The sequence below is a fragment of the Triturus cristatus genome, chromosome 10, assembly GCF_964204655.1.
Source record: "Triturus cristatus chromosome 10, aTriCri1.1, whole genome shotgun sequence".
Classification (NCBI taxonomy): domain Eukaryota; kingdom Metazoa; phylum Chordata; class Amphibia; order Caudata; family Salamandridae; genus Triturus; species Triturus cristatus.
Window position 1 is genome coordinate 1,245,877,119 of NC_140593.1, and position 17,518 is coordinate 1,245,894,636.

Sequence of the window (17,518 nt, forward strand, 5' to 3'; positions counted from 1 at the left end):
CAGGAAACCTATTGTCCAGGCCTCCCCTGACGGAGTTTCGGTCAGCAGCAGGAGCCCAGACCCATATCTGTGGCTGCAGCATCCATTTTGTGATGCCAGGGCTCTATTTAGTTTCTACCGGGTATACCAGTGCTGTCATGTCTCTCCCTCTAGAAGGGTGGGATCATACTCCCACACCAGTTACTGGTGTGGGGGTATGATTCCAAGGTGTTTGACACCAAACACGACATGTTTCCGTGCAGCCAGTCCAAAGTTAGCATTTACCGTTTCCTATAATGCACTTAAGAGTATATGGTCAGGTTGCACTACAAACAGCATCAGAGAAGGGTCTCCGAACACTGCAGAGGGGCTCTGCTCATGCAGGGGCACCCTCTCACATAAGAACCAAGCACTCTGCCTTCAGGATTGATAAGGCCTGCCATAGGAGTGACTTATAGGTTTATATGTGTGTATATATATATAGTGATATAGGTAACGTATATCACAGTAAGGGGTGCATGCACCACCTTACCCAGGCTGCAGTAGCAGACCTGTGGTGTCATTTTGGGTGGCTGTCCAGGGGTGGCATAATACGTGCTTCAGCCCCTGGTAGGCCTCTGGAGTACCTATGCCCTGGGTACATAGTATACCATATACTAGGGACTTAAAAGGGCACCTCAGATCCAATCTGAACTGTACCTAAAGTACATGGAATCATGTTAGAGAGGAAGCAGCTAGGCTGGGGACCTGATTAGCAGGGTCCCAGCCAGACTAAAGTCGAAAAACAGTGAAACACCAGCAAAAAGTGGGGGTAAACATGTGAAGCAGATCCTACTCTCATACACATACTAAACTCGAATTCCTCCAATGTTCCCTGGGTCAGTTAGGATTATAGGATGTTATAATCAAACGGCCCATTCTGGCCTATGGGAAACAGGTAGCCTTGCAATATCAGGACATGCCACACACACCAGGGCATGTCCTACCTTTTACATACAATGCACCCTGCCTACAGGGGTACCTTGGGCCTACCTTAGGGGTGACTAACATGTAGAAAAGGGAAGGTATAGGGACTGGCAAGTGTGTGCACTTGCCAAGTCGACATGGCAGCCCCAGGCTGCACACAGGCTCTGCAACGGCAGGCCAGAGTTACACTTTACGGGCTGGTTGCGTGGGTGGCACAATCCAGTGCTGCAGCACACCAACAGCATTTGATTTATAGGCCCTGGCACTCGCCGTGCACTTGACTAGGGACTGACACATAAATCAAATAGGCCAGTCATGGAAACACCAATTCATAACACAGTTTACACAGAGAGCATATGCACTTTAGCACTGATTGGCAGTGGGAAAGTGCCCATAGTCCTAAAACCAACACACACAGGTCATGAAAAAATAGGAGGAAAAAGCAAAACGTGTGTTCAGTCAAATTATCCTTTGTAATATATATTATCAATATATGATGTCACCTATAGATCTTCTTGTAAGATCGGCATTATTTTTGCTGTGCTGTAAAAAGCTCAGTGCTTATCCTATATCCCTGGGGCCAGCATGTGTACGCTTAGTGCAAACTACTGAATGAAAAGCAGTTAGATACTGGAATTCGGGCACTAGATATTGACCAAAGATACCAACAGACTTCTCTGTTCGTTCTATATTTTTTCTCTCACTAAATTCATAATTAATCCAGTACTGTGAGCATTTTGTACAGCATTTGAGTATGTATGTATGTAAATTTAAATTTCTATCCTCTAAGACTATTCTATATGAATAATCAGGCTTCATTGCTAGAAAAAGAGGGCTTTGCGCTGCGGAATGGCAATGCACTGTGACGCCTTGATATTGTAGCTGATATAAAATAGCCTTTGTAACACGCTTAGCTTCTGGCTGCCAAGGAGATTGAGCCTATAGCTGGAGCTCGCTCTTTAAGCGAATCACATGTGGAACAGATTTTTTGTCCACACAACAGAGGAACCTTATTCAAAGCCCACTCACATGATGATTTTTGTCTGGGTTGTTCAGGAACCACTGTGGGAAATGGTTGCATCATCACCTCACCTTGTGGTGCATCTCTTACAAACTAAACAGAAGCGAATCTTCCTCTACAAGAATGATCTCATAAACATCCAATAAATAGCCTTTATTCCACACAATATATAACCCCTCAATTTGTATTTCAAAATCGTGAATCCTGTCTGGAGATGTTACATCTCCATCCTGGGTCTCAACCTGTAGGTATTTTTTAGTTGAAGTCACCACCAGATACGACCTGAGAGTCTGGCAAACTATTGTCACTTCTTCTGCGCTGTCCAGAATTGTTAGTACCCAATTCCCATTTAGCAGGAAGATACTTAGTTTGTGGGGATGTTCTTTTGCTAGACTGGCCACTTTCTTTTTCTTAAAGTGCGTCTCTTCCTTTATTAAATGGACTTCGCTGCAGGTCCTGGTTCGCTTTTCTCATTGATCAACTTGTCTATTGTGCAATACTCATGAAATCCGCTTCTTTATGTGAAGAATGGCTCCCGGATATTGATACCGACCTGGCTTTCTTCTTTTCTCACAGTCTCTCAAATTGTAACCACCCCTCTTGGATTCCTGTGTTGAGAGAGATCCAGTCCATGTGTCTTTGTTTTGCTCTCTGCTTTTTCTTTGTTTCCTGTGCAGCTTGTTACTTGCCAGAACCATCACTCAGATGTTTTGCTTGGAGATGGGGTTTTATAGCCTGTGAATCGAAGTTATTTTGGCCCAAAGAGGTGAAAAATGTAAAATTATATTTTGAAGTTCCTTTTCACAGTCCTGAATGGGAACGGCTGGCAGCCGCTGATGCACTGCCAGAACTATCGCTTTTCCATGAACGTTGCTTAAAACCATTGAGGAGACTCGAAAATGCCTTTTAATTTCCTCCCTAAATCCAGAAGAGGAGCAGCCCATGCTCATTCTGTGCTGGTTTTAGTACCTCGAGTAGCATTGCTCATGAGGGTGCGCCAAGTGGTGTAGTGTGAATATTCTTTAATCCAGTTCCCCAAGCGGGACACGTTTCTGCATGCGCTACCATCAACACACATAATTCAAATGCTGTGCCTATCCTGGGGTGTTGTATGAGACTACACTACTGACAGCTGATTCGCTTTGCAAGCTCTCCAGAATGGATGTCCGTGGGTCCTGTGCCCTTGATCGTGTTAATAGAATCCTTTTCGTATCTTGGTGTCCTGTTTGATAACATCCAATCAAGGGTAGAAATGGTTGAAAACAGGTCCTTTGTGATGGAGAGGTGTCTGGGAGCAATCCTGGCTTTCGATAGAAAGCTGGGCGCAAAACCTCTTGAAACAGTTAAAACTGTTTAGAAAGCGAATACAGTAACTGCAGTCTCTTATGGGGCAGGTGTGTGAGGCATGGCAAAAGTAGGTCAACTACAAGAGCTGGAAGATAGTTTCTTTAAGGGTATAGTCTCCCTTCCCAAATCTACATCACACTATATTTGCCATATAGAGTTGGGTTTGCCTTACGTGACCAGCGGCATTAAGTGAGCACCAATCATGTTATGGCATTCTATCTGGCGGAGGGATAAAGTGTGTTTAACTCAATCGATTATAAAAGACTGGCTGCATTTAGACAATTGTCATAAAACCGCATGGCTGCAGTATGTGGAATCAACTCTAACTGAAATAGGGCACAAGGAACTATTTGAGGACCCTGCTGCTTGTCGGAGGACTTCTAAATCTGAATTCAAGCTCTGCTTTTTAGGTCTCGCCTAGCGAAAGCAGAGCATGCGCCGCACTCGCTATTGCAAGTACCTTTTGGAATCAATTCAGAGGAGGGCTTGTATGCGCGCGTCTGCATGGACAAACATGGCTGCTCTTGCCATGTGTCCATAGCAAACAACAGCATGCACATGTCCGTAGTCCGTAGGGACTGTGGACAGCCGGACGCCATTTTGCGTGTTGCATTTTGGTGTCCTAGCAACGGAAGCGTGGAAGGTGTCCTAGTAATGAAAATGCTGTTTCCCGTGGATCATGGTGCGTGTAGTTCTCACTACGCTGTTCTTATTTTAAAATGCCGCTTTCAGTACACAACTTGCCGTTATTAATTGCCGTTCCTTAACAATGCCGCTTTCAGTCCGCAGCTTCTGTTATTAATCGGCACGCAGCTTGATGTTATTACTTATTATTATGGGTACCTGTTCTTAATTTAAAATGCCGCTTTCAGTACGCAGCTTGCCGTTATTAATTGCAGCTTGCTGTTATTCATTGCCATTTCTTAACAATGCTGCTTTCAGTACGCAGGTAAGTTTACTGTATAAAGGTGTATTATTTTTGGGTGTTCTTTTGCACATTGTATGTGCACGATTTTTCTCATATATGCGTTCTCATATATGTGTTTTCAAATGTGGGTTTCTTTTGTTATGTTCCAGAACATTAGCTTGGCGGCACCTGAATCTAACTAAAAGATAAATAACTTTTATTTATGTACGGACTTTTTTACCACATAATATTCTATTAGGTAATATATAAGTTCCAATGTTTAACGTAACAAAATGTTCCCGTGCGAAGAAAACTTTTACATTTATTTTTGCTTTAGGTTGCGCGCACATATGCGTGTATAAATATATATATATTAAAGTTTGTGGGATTAAAGAACATTTTTTCAGGCTTTGTCTCGAATATGCGTTTAATAATCTGTACTTTTTTTCCATGTTCCAGAACAATCACATTTAGGTACATGTAGCGGAATAGAAGGTAAGTTTACTTTGAATTATATATTAACTTGTTATCTCATCTGGTTATATTTGGTAATATATAATTTTAAAAGGGTACATTTGGTGTGTACTTTGGTGTGTGTTATGATACATATATATTAATGTTTGAGGGATTTAGAAACATTTTGTTGTTTTTTTTGTCGAATATGCGTTTATTAATTGATGTTTTTTCCCATGTTCCAGAACATTCGCTTTTCGGCACATAGAACTAAATGATGTTCCAGAACAATTGCTTTTCGGTACATGTAGCGGAATAGAAGGTAAGTTTCCTTTTATTTATATATTAATTTGTTATCTCGTATGGTTATATTTGGTAATATATAATTTTAAAAGGGTACATTAGGTGTGTACTTTGGTGTGTGTTATGCTACACATGTAATTGTAATAAACAAATTCTGAACTACAAATTCGGCTACTGTTTATTGATATAGGCATAAATCTACATCTATATATCTATAAACATGCACATATACATATACAACAACACATAACGATGCTCTCTACTCACTCTCTACTACTCTCAACTCTCTACTACTCACTCTTTACTACTCTCTACTACTCACTCTCTAATACTCTATAATACTCACTCTCTAATACTCTACTACTCACTCTCTAATGCTCACTCTCTAATGCTCACTCTCTACTACTCACTGACTACTACTCTCTACTACAATCTACTAACTCTCTACTACTCACTCTCACCTACTCACTCTCTAGTACTCACTCTATGCTCACTCTCTACTACTCACTCTCTACTACTCTACTACTAACTCTACTACTCTCTACTACTCACTCTCTACTACTCACTCTCTAATACTCTATAATACTCACTCTCTAATACTCTACTACTCACTCTCTAATGCTCACTCACTACTACTCTCTACTACAATCTACTAACTCTCTACTACTCACTCTCACCTACTCACTCTCTAGTACTCACTCTTTACTACTCTCTACTACTCACTCTCTAATACTCTATAATACTCACTCTCTAATACTCTACTACTCACTCTCTACTACTCACTCTCTGCTACTTTATACTACTCACCAGGGGCGACTGGTGACATTTGAAGGTGGTGAGGCATGGAGGTCCGAGTTGAGTGCCCGGGGTGGGAAGGGGGGGGAGGGGCTCGGCAGGATTCTCCTCCTGAAAATGTTTTGAAGGAAGGAGTGGGTTGGTGGTGCGTTTTCAAGCGCATATTTGGAAGGGCAGGAAGGTTGAGAGAGGATGAACAGAGGAAGGCGGAGTGCAACGGAGGGTGCGGGGAAACTGCAAGCCCCAAGAAGAGGAGGAGAACGAAGTAAAGTATTTCTTGTGATGTTTTAGACGTGTACTTTGAATCCTGCCGAGCCCCTCCCCCCCTTCCCACCCCCGGGCACTCAACTCGGACCTCCACGCCCCACCACCTACAAATGTCACCAGCCGCCCCTAGCCGCATGTAATATGTATCCCTTTCCCCTGTCCTATGATCTATCTGAATGTATTAGGCTGTGGCCCGCCCTATTGAAATGCCTTTATGTGCACGTCAATTTTAGAATTTTGAGTATTGTGAAAGGCTCTCAGAATAAGCAATGTTTACTCACTACTACTCACTCTCTACTACTCACTCTATACTACTCTCTACTACTCACTCTACTTCTCTCTACTACTCTCTAATCACTCTCAACTACTCACTCACTCCTGCTATCTACTCACTCTCTACTACTCACTCTCTACTTTCTACTACTTATTCTCTACTACTCACTATCTTCTTTCTACTAGTCTTTCTCCACTACTCATTCTAATACTTACTACTACTCACTCTCTACTACTCACTCACTATTACTCTGTACTACTCATTCTCTACTACTCACTCTCTATTAATCACTCTCTACTACTCTACTACTCACTCTACTACTCTCTACTACTCACTCTACTACTCACTCTCTGCTTCTTTATACTACTCACTCTCTACTACTCTCTACTACTCACACTCACCTACTCACTCTCTACTACTCACTCTCTGCTCACTCTCTACTACTCTACTACTCACTGTACTACTCTCTACTACTCACTCTCTACTACTCATTCTCTGCTACTTTATACTACTCACTGTCTACTACTCTCTACTACTCACTCTATACTACTCACGCTATACTACCTACTACTCACTCACTACTACTCACTCTCAACTACTCACTCTCTACTACTCTCTACTCTACTCTCTACTACTCACTCTCTACTATTCTCTTCTACACACTCTACTCTCTAAAACTCATTCTCTACTACTCACTCTCTACTACTCACTACTAACTCTACTACTCACTCTCAAAAACTCACTCTCTACTACTCTCTTCTACTCACTCTCTACTACACACTCTCTACTACTCACCTCTACTACTCACTCTCAACTACTCTCTACTCACTCTCTACTAATCTCTACTACTCATTCTATACTACTCACTCTACTATTCTCTACTACTCACTCTCTACTACTCACTCACTACTGCTCTCTACTCACTCTCTACTAATCTCTACTACTCATTCTATTCTACTCACTCTCTACTACTCACTCTCCACTACTCACTCTCTACTACTCACTCTCTACTACTCTCTACTACTCACTCACTACTACTCACTCTCTAATACTCACTCTATACTACTCTCTACTACTCACTCTACTTCTCTCTACTACTCTCTAATCACTCTCAACTACTCACTCTCTACTGCTATCTACTCACTCTCTACTACTCACTCTCTACTACTCTCTACTACTCACTCACTACTACTCACTCTCTAATACTCACTCTATACTACTCTCTACTACTCACTCTACTTCTCTCTACTACTCTCTAATCACTCTCACCTACTCACTCTCTACTGCTATCTACTCACTCTCTACTACTCACTCTCTACTACTCTCTACTACTCACTCACTACTACTCACTCTCTAATACTCACTCTATACTACTCTCTACTACTCACTCTACTTCTCTCTACTACTCTCTAATCACTCTCACCTACTCACTCTCTACTGCTATCTACTCACTCTCTACTACTCACTCTCTACTTTCTACTACTTATTCTCTAAAATTGCTTTCATGTGCTGCCAATTTTGTCATAAGCACTTTGGGCACCTGCTAGGAACTGTGCCGGCCCGTGAGTCTCCTAAAGGAAGCAAAAGGGAAATGACTGTGTAACACTTGAGCTCCATGTGTCCACGGAGGGGAGCTGGATGACACACACCAGATGCCTGTTACTGCTAATGAGAAACAGTGTGGGCATACAGGTACACAAAGTACACGTCTAAAACATCACAAGAAATACTTTACTTCGTTCTCCTCCTCTTCTTGGGGCTTGCAGTTTCCCCGCACCCTCCGTTGCACTCCGCCTTCCTCTGTTCATCCTCTCAACCCTCCTGCCCTCCCAAATATGCGCTTGAAAACGCGCCACCAACCCACTCCTTCCTTCAAAACATTTTCAGGAGGAGAATCCTGCCGAGCCCCTCCCCCCCCTTCCCACCCCGGGCACTCAACTCGGACCTCCACGCCTCACCACCTTCAAATGTCACCAGCCGCCCCTGGCCGCATGTAATATGTATCCCTTTCCCCTGTCCTATGATCTATCTGAATGTATTAGGCTGTGGCCCGCCCTATTGAAATGCCTTTATGTGCACGTCAATTTTAGAATTTTGAGTATTGTGAAAGGCTCTCAGAATAAGCAATGTTTATGGAGATTTGAAGGGATCTCTAGTTGCTTTCAAGCGGCTTTTATGGATTTATATATAAATCCGAATAAAGAATTTGATGATGATCGTGTTAATAGTCTGTGGACTCATTGGCTGCACTAAAGAATGTTTGTTTATGGGTATTAAGATATTGAAAAACAGGAATAAAAATGTAGGAAGCACCACCAAGGAGACTGCCCTCCGCGGAGAGGGGGACTTTTATCCCGATGGCCATGCAGCTTTTTAATTTCATTACAAATAGGACAATTTCTTCAATACCTAGAGATAGCTGGATGTTTTAAGAATAGCAGGATGTCGTGTGCATATATGGGGAGCAGAACCCACCCCGTTCTTAAATCTGAGGCCCCTGGGCATGAGTTTTCTCTCACATACAGCTGGATGTTTTAAGAATAGCAGGATGTCGTCTGCATACATGGGGAGCAGAACCCACCCCGTTCTAAAATCCGAGGCCTCTGGGCATGAGTTTTCTCTCACATACAGATGAAATGGAGATAAGGCAAGGTTTCAAGCGATAGCGGGACCTTGCAGATAAGGCAATAAAATTATCGACGCTTTTCGTCCGAAAACGAATACAAAAGCGGCAATAATTTTGTAACGTCTGCTTGCTGATATGCCCCACAGAGACTGCATTAACTCTTTACCATCTTTGCAAACTTTCAACATGCCGCATTGACACACATATACCAAGCAAGGGCAACATCCTCCCCAATGCGTCCATCATTGAGGTACGCACTACCACTGATGCGCATGATTTTGAAACACAGATTTATTGAGTATATAACTGTATGTAGCACTAATAGATGCATATAGAGACCGCATGAGCATTAAACAACTGCCCCTTCCATTCTAATACCGGACGGGCACTACAGAAAAAACTGGACCGGATGTTAAGTGACCTAATCATAGTTGACTTCTATAAAAGGTCCCTTACTACTGAGGCCTTACTCCTGGTCAATCCTTTTTCTTTTCCAGAAAGCTGTATTCCAGAACTGTGTCCTTTCAGTGACTATAGGTGCCAAGGATATGCTATTGAACTTACTTGTAGAAAACACAGCTAATAACATGAAATTGATGGTTATAATTACTGCTGGTGCTAGTTCACTATGAGTTCCACACAAGTAGCATTTTTAGCTAACAAATATTTTCAATTTCTGTTAAAAACTTTCTAAAAACGTTTATTTCAACCAGAATTCCATTCCTTCACGACTGAATGTGTCTTTTCTTAATATACCCCATATCAATATTGTCTTAACAACTTTGGGAAGAACCAGATAATACATTCTTGGAGGACACCCTGATCACTTTCTCATAAGGCTTTGGGCCTGCAGATGTGATCTGAAAGGAAACACTTTCAGGTGATAGGTCACAATGTTAGTAAGAACAACTGGTGCACACATGGGATGTCTGTGATACGTGTGTGTGTGTGTGTGCGTGTGCACATGCACTTGTGTGTGTCCATGAAACCGCATGGCTGTTTATTTCATTTTATTATGAATCAGCCTGACTCCAAGGAGAAGTAGACAGCTTTTCAGAGAACAATAGAAAACGTTATTTTCCAACATTTGATGAATGTATATTCATACAATAAGTGAATAAAGATATGCATTTTCGCAACTAGAGGCATGAAGTCATCATCCTAATGCTGGAAAGAGAACTGAGAGGTATGAACAGATATATGCAAGAGATGTGAATCTTGGTACTTTTACTTCTTGATATAATACATAAATAAAAGATAAAGGCATCAGCTGCACAAGAATTATGAGGGGAATGTTGTGTGCTTTTGTACAACTTGTTCACACCCACAGCCCTCTCGTTCCCACAACACAGAAGCTCCTTCGAGAGAGGACCACTGGTATCTACCCGGCACTTTTCTTTTCCATTGTGGCAAAGATGTGTTGCCGCTGTGTCCAGTTCCTCGAGTACCTTCGGGCCGGAGCAGTTTGAAGCCTTGAAGGGAATCTCTGGAGCAGATCCTGTGAGATCCATCAGGTCTCAGCAGAGCCGAAGAACTGCCTTTCTTTATATTTGCCTGCTGTTGTGTAGGACAGAGAGAGAGAGAGGAGCACTCGAAGGGTTGGCTTCCTACGCTCAGATGGACAGACGCCTCTACAATGATGAGCTCACGGGATACTCAACATGATGCGGCCAAGCCCGGCTCAGAGTCCACGACCCAACTTTCAACTGGACAAAGGATTTACAAGGGAGGAGGGGTGAAGCTTCACCCCTGTCAGTATGCAACCCCCATGGAAAACAAACTGAATGAAACAAAGTATTGGTCTTGGCCCCACTTTTTGGCAATTTGCCCTGACCCTCCGGTCCCGTTGGTTCTCCCGGAGCGTGACTAGTTCTGTTTTGCATCTAGCACGAGCCTCACTCTCAGCAAGTTCTTCAGCCCCTATCATTCCAGAGTAACTTCCTGATGATTTCTTTTTGCCAGTGTGCGTCGAATCTGAATACATTGTGCCTTCATATAGCATCTGGACGAGTAGCTTCTTATTGCGCGTCAATATGGCAGAGTCAGCACCATTGATGCACCAATTTTATGTGTCGCCACCACCGACACTATTGACCCCAACAATGAGTCAAATCCCCCACCCTTGGAGAATCAACATCTTCCCCCAAAGTCTATTACATCACGGGCTCAGGACTGATGCAGCGCCACAGAGATCCACGCCAGCCACTGAGATCCACTCCAGCCACAGAGATCCACACCAGCCACTGAGATCCACGCCAGCCACAGAGATCCACGCCAGCCACTGAGATCCACGCCAGCCACAGAGATCCACGCCAGCCACAGAGATCCAGGCCAGCCACTGAGATCCACGCCAGCCACAGAGATCTACGCCAGCCACAGAGATCCACGCCAGCCACTGGGATCCACGCCAGCCACTGGGATCCACGCCAGCCACAGAGATCCACCCCAGCCACAGAGATCCACGCCAGCCACAGAGATCCACGCCAGCCACAGAGATCCCACTTATAAGTATATTTGCTTGTCAAGGGTCTTATATGATGACAGTTTTGCCAACAGAAATATTCCTGCAGTTTTCCTCTTGACAATCAGCCTGTGTTGTGTCGCTCATCTCAGCCTGTGTCGCTCATCTCAGCCTGTGTCGCTCATCTCAGCCTGTGTCGCTCATCTCAGCCTGTGTCGCTCATCTCCGCCTGTGTCTCTGTGTTCTGCATCATCTGCTCCAAAGCTTCTGTCTTTGCCACAGAGTTCTTTGGCATCAAATGTTTCTAAATGTTGCTGCCTCCCTCTGATGTGACTTGGCTCGTGGTCTCCCCTTCACCTCATTGATACGGCATGGAGTATTTCACTCCCTTGCTGAGCGCCGTTGCTTGACTTCTGAGTAGTTTTGTCAGCCCTCCTGCACTGAGGCTGTCAGGTCCGAGCATGTGGCAGTGCTGGGGCACTGGGGCTGCACTGAGCTCTTGTCTCTGGCCAAGTGCAGCAGTGTCTCTGTCACAATAGTTAAGTCTACAGACAATGATGGGCCTTGGGGTTACTCTGCTACAGGGTGCGGTGCCAATGAGCAATGTCCTCTTTCAACTACAAATGTATGTGAGAACTGGAAGGAACAACTATCTCTGCCAGGACCTTTTGAACAAATAGCTCATGCCCGCTCGCCTGCGCGGATTGGTTCCAGCGGGCCTTCCATACGAATGTAATTGCGGATAGGTGGCACTTCCAAATCTTTTTTTGCATTTTTAGTCACTAGGATTTTTCCCAAGTCGTCCTCCAAGCCACAGATGTGGTGTCCACATGTGTATATGGACAGTCTGCCTGTCCAGTCTCTAAGACAGATGGTCTAGGCTTGCCATGGCCATATCCATTTTTCAGTCAATTCTCCATGTTTTCTACATTGGCAGCAGGCTGTCTGGTGGGCATACTTTGATTCAAGGAGAACTTGCTTTGTTTTCCGTCATTTCTTCAACGTTGGTGTACTTGACAACTCTCCAGTATACTAACATACAGCTGTGATCTGTAACTGCTCTGTAAGTGCCTAGTACGGGCCTCGATTAAGCAGCCGCGCTCTCCTCAGATGATCAGGTCCATTAGAGCCTGGCACAGTGAACTGGACGTTCACCCGCACTCGTTTATGGGCATAGTCTGGGCCGGCTTTGCCATGGGAAGGCCACTGCCTGCAGATCAGCCACCTGATCTACCAACTCTAAAGAGTCCTGTCAAACACCTGTCCTATGTCTCCTCGGTTTCAAGCAGCTCTCCTGCCCAGCTCTCTTCCCCTCCAGCAATGGATGTTGGTCGAGTGACTGCGCTCCTAGCGCAAATCCCTGCGTTCATTCTACTCAGACTTGCAGCCTGTCAACCAGGGAAGGTTAGCTCCTCAGTAGTCTCAGCGGACCGCACCGCGGGGAGGCACATTCACTAGGGTTTGGAACCCTGCGGCGGTCGCCCTTACGGGCGTTGGAGCTCTGCTCTTCTTGTTTTTTATTTCACCACTAGTGAAAGAGAGGATCCTAGTCATGATTGGCACAATAGGAGCAATGCTGGCTTCATCTCCACAGGTTGAGCAGGAGCCTCAGGAAGTGCTTCTGTCTGGCGGGCGGCGCCTGCTCCAGCCGGCTCTATGTGATTTCATAGAAGAACGATTTCATGGAAGACCATTACTGAGAAATCATTTCTTCTAAACTGTAATGGAACTTTTCAGAGCGATCGGCATTTACCTTTTCATGGAAACCAATTAATAGAATGTCTTTTTAGTCGAAATTAGCTTTTGAATGACTGTTTTTTAAGTGTAAATGCAATGGTTGCAGGTCTTACTTTCTGAAACAGTTTTGTCAGAGATATTTATTTCAGTGCTTTGCTTCAGGGGACATTATTTCATATTTATATCTTGAACATGGTCAAACAATTACTTTGGATGCTTTAAATTCCCTGACCCATCACCATCGTAAATGCCATCAAACCCTGCCCCTGACACCTCACTGCACCTAAACTACACTTATCCCTGAAACCTAAAAGTCCTTTCTACCCCCAAAACCCACCATCCCTGAACCCTAAAAGAATTCACTATCCCTACCTTCATCCATTCCTGAACCGTAAAAAAAAACTTTCTTTGCCTAAACCCCACACAACCCATGCCCCTAAAAGCAACACCTCAGCACACTCAAACTCCACCTACCTCAGCACCCTAAAAAAAACATCGCATTTAAGCACCAGCCATCCATGACCCATAAGACCTCCTCATCACCCTTCACTACGCACCCAAACTCCACCTACCTCAGCACCCTAAAAAAAAACATTGCATTTAAACACCAGCCATCCATGACCCATAAGACCTCCTCATCACCCTTCACTACGCACCCAAACTCCACCTACCTCAGCACCCTAAAAAAAAACATTGCATTTAAACACCAGCCATCCATGACCCATAAGACCTCCTCATCACCCTAAACTACGCACCCAAACTCCACCTACCTCAGCACCCTAAAAAAAACCATCGCATTTAAGCGCCAGCCATCCATGACCTATAAGACCTCCTCATCACCCTAGACTACACATCCATGAATCCAAAAAACCCTTTTCTACATCTAAACTCCATCCATCCCTGAATCCTTAAAAACCTTCACCATCCTAATCTCTGCCTCATCCTGTACCCTAAAATCTCTACACCACCCCAACTGCTACCTAAAATTGAACCTTAAAAACCCCTCACCAGCCCCAAACTTGTCCATCCATGAACCCTATAACCATTCAACACCCTTAGACTCCACCCAACTCTGAAACCGAGAAACACCTCACACACCTAAAGACCACCCATCTCTGAACCCTAAAAATCCCTTTATATGCCCAAACTCCAATTGTCACTGACCCCTTAAAACTCCTCATCAATCCAAGCATTACCCATCCCTCAACCCAAAAAACCCACCGTAGTCCTTAACTCCACCCAGGTTTAAAGTAATTTTGGATATTTCCTTTAAAATGTTTCCTTTAATTTCAGATTTTTTTTGTATTTCCTTACAATTCTCTTTCCTTAAAACAGGTTTTCTATGATTTGGTTTCCTCCAATGTGGTTTCTCAGTTTTTGTTTTCCATCAATTCACACACGTCAGCACCAGCCATGATAGATTGTCCAGGGCTGGAGAACTTCCACCCCAGCCTCAAGGATGGGACATGCATAGGCCCTGCAGCTTCATCATGTAGATTAGGCTTAAGCCCTGCAGGAACCAGGGCTCTTTGCCAATAAGGCTGTCACCTCATCTCCCATTGCATCAGAGGATGAGCCGGTTCAGGGGTGAGGAGGTTCAAAGCTAACACATGTATACTGTATGGTATATCCTCTACGTACGCATCAGCTTTCCTATTTCAGTGCCGGAGGCGGGAGGGAGCTGTCTGCCTGCCCTGAGGGTCTATGGGCCAGAGCTGACGAGCTGAAGTGGAACGACTGAGCGCTTCAAATAAGTGGAACCATTCTGTCAAAGGTTGTATGTGTGAATACAGGTGAGAGAGTGTGTGCGTGTGTGTGTGTGAAACTGAGAGTATGAGTGACAGTGAGTGAAACCATGACTGAGAATTAGTGAGTGAGAAAGAGTGTCCGTATAATTCAGAATAAGAGAAACTGATTAAAAGCAATACCACGACTGAGAATGTGTGAGAGTAATAACGAGTATGTGAGTGAATGTCAGTGAGAATGAATGAGTGTGAGATAGTGTGTGGGAGTGACAGTAAGGGATTGTGAGTGAGAATGAGTGTAAGGGAGCGACTGAGGATGAGTGTGAGCGAGAATCAGTGTGAGTATGAGAAAGTAAGTAAATGTAAGTGAGCACGAGTGAGTGAGAGTGTGTATTATGCTTGCCAATCTGCGGTTGGCCCTGAAATACTAGAAGTAATACTTGGCATTTAGGCAACGGGTAAAATGCTGGAGATGGTACACCAAAGGGGATTGTGGCTTTACTGCTAACTGTGGCAAAAGGTTAGTACTGCCACAGAACAGGTCATTCTTGGTATAGGGGACACCCACTGCAAAATCCTGCTGCTAGCATATGCAGAGTAATGATTGGCATAGGCCCACCCAAGGCATATTGCTGACACGTGAAATTTGGGGTAGTTCTTGGAATATGGGGTAGCCATGGAAAGTTGCAGGTATTTTAGTGGTAATTCTTGGCACAGGGACACTCATGGCGAAATGCTACTGCTGGCACACTAAAAGTAATTCATGACCCATGGACACCTGTGGTGAAATTCTCGTGCAGTTCAAGACGTTATGGAGGACAACATCATTAAAGGAGAGCAAACGATGATAACAAAACGTTGGCCCTGACACACTTGAGGTAATTATTTATATATGTGTCACATGCGGTAGATAGATGGCATCAATGGGATATTGTATGCTATTCTTACCATAAGGAGTTGGTTTGAACCCCATAAAAGTACCTGAATATTTCTGAGCCTGTTGAGCAACTTTATGTGAAAATTGTGCTTTAAAATGCACTATCGGACCCTTTCTTTCCAAATTTTCTCAGGGGCTTGAGAGGGTTACTACCCGAAAACCCTCCAAGAAGATTTCAGACTCGCATGCTTCGATTCGGGTAAGTAATACCCTCACCAACTTCAGGCATCTCCAGCAGCCACTGCTAGAACCCATGGGCATAGCTCTATGGGACACATGAAAGCATTCTTATCTTGGAGACAGCTGCCGTGGACACATCTTAGTGGAAATAACTGACACCCACACACTCACATAGATACATAAAGGCATGCAACCATATGCACAATCACACCCACAGACATGTGGACGCACATCTCAGCTGCGCTAAGTGCACTTGGTGTGGGCCCTAGCATGATGCCTCTTATCCAGTTTAGCACCAAGTCACCCAGTGTCTTCACCTCTGTGGTCAGGGCCTCCTGAAATACAGGACTTTGGACTCAGGACAAACAGGCTAGATGGCTGCAGTCCAAGTTTCCAAAGAGCCACAGAGCAGGGATGTAGGTCACTGGAAACATAAGGCAGGTACCTGTGCCCAAGCCAACACAAGCACTGCTGCCCGCTCGTCCTCCATGCTCATTTTTAATTATCGGAATAGGGTAAACACGTCTCTGGGCTTCAATTAGACCAGAAACAGAATCCAAGGACGGAGATGGACTGCAAAGGGCCACACTTCTCCTCTACACAACAAGAGGATCAGAGCTTCCAGGCTACTCCTCACAACCAGGTGCCCAGAGGGTGGGAAGCAGTCTGCTCCTCCAAATAACAAGAGGGTCAGTGGGTGTGGAGAAGATCCAAGTTCTGCTCCTCATAACAAAGGCTCCTCACATCCAGGGGCTGAGTGCTTCCACGATAGGCTCTTTACAACCAGGAGCCCTAAGGATCCAAGCTCCTCCTCACAACCAGGGTCCTAGAGTATCACCGCTCCTCTTAACAACAATGAACACAAAGGACCTAGGCCCAGCAACTGACAACAAGAGCCAGAGAATCCATTCTCTGTTAAGCATAAAGAGTGACCCAGGGAATCAAAGCTGCACATCTTACAACCTGGGCCCTACAGGATCTATACTTTGCTCCTCAAAGCCATGGGGTTCCAGGATCCAATCTCTACCTCACAATCAGGGCACCAGAGAACCCAGGCTCTGCTCCTCACAACCATGAGCCCGAGGTTCCAGGCTGCTCATCACAACCAGGGGCCAAAAGAATCCAGGCACTATTCCTCACAACCACAGGCCCGGATAATCCAGGCTCCTCACTTCATGCAGGGGCCAAGAGGATCCAAGCTCTGGTCCCCACAATCAGGGGCCCAGAGAATCCAGGCTCATCCTCACAACCAGGGGCCAAGAGGACCCAAGCTCTGGTCTCCACAATCAGGGGACCAGAGAATCCAGGCTCATCCTCACAACCAGGGGCCAAGAGGACCCAAGCTCTGGTTCCCACAATCACGGGCCCAGAGAATCCAGGCTCATCCTCACAACCAGGGGCCAAGACGACCCAAACTCTGGTCCTCACAGAGAGGGGCCAAAGGATCCAGGTTCCGCTCCTGACAACCATGCTCCTAGGATCTAGGCTCCTCATCACAACGTTAAATAGTTCAAAAGAGT

General features: G+C 44.8%; 1 protein-coding gene across 1 annotated transcript in view; it reads right to left on the reverse strand.

Moving 5' to 3' along the window:
* The window catches only part of LOC146797198 (uncharacterized), a 757,296-nt gene that overhangs the window by 424,977 nt on the left and 314,801 nt on the right, over positions 1-17,518 (reverse strand). The window lies entirely within an intron of this gene.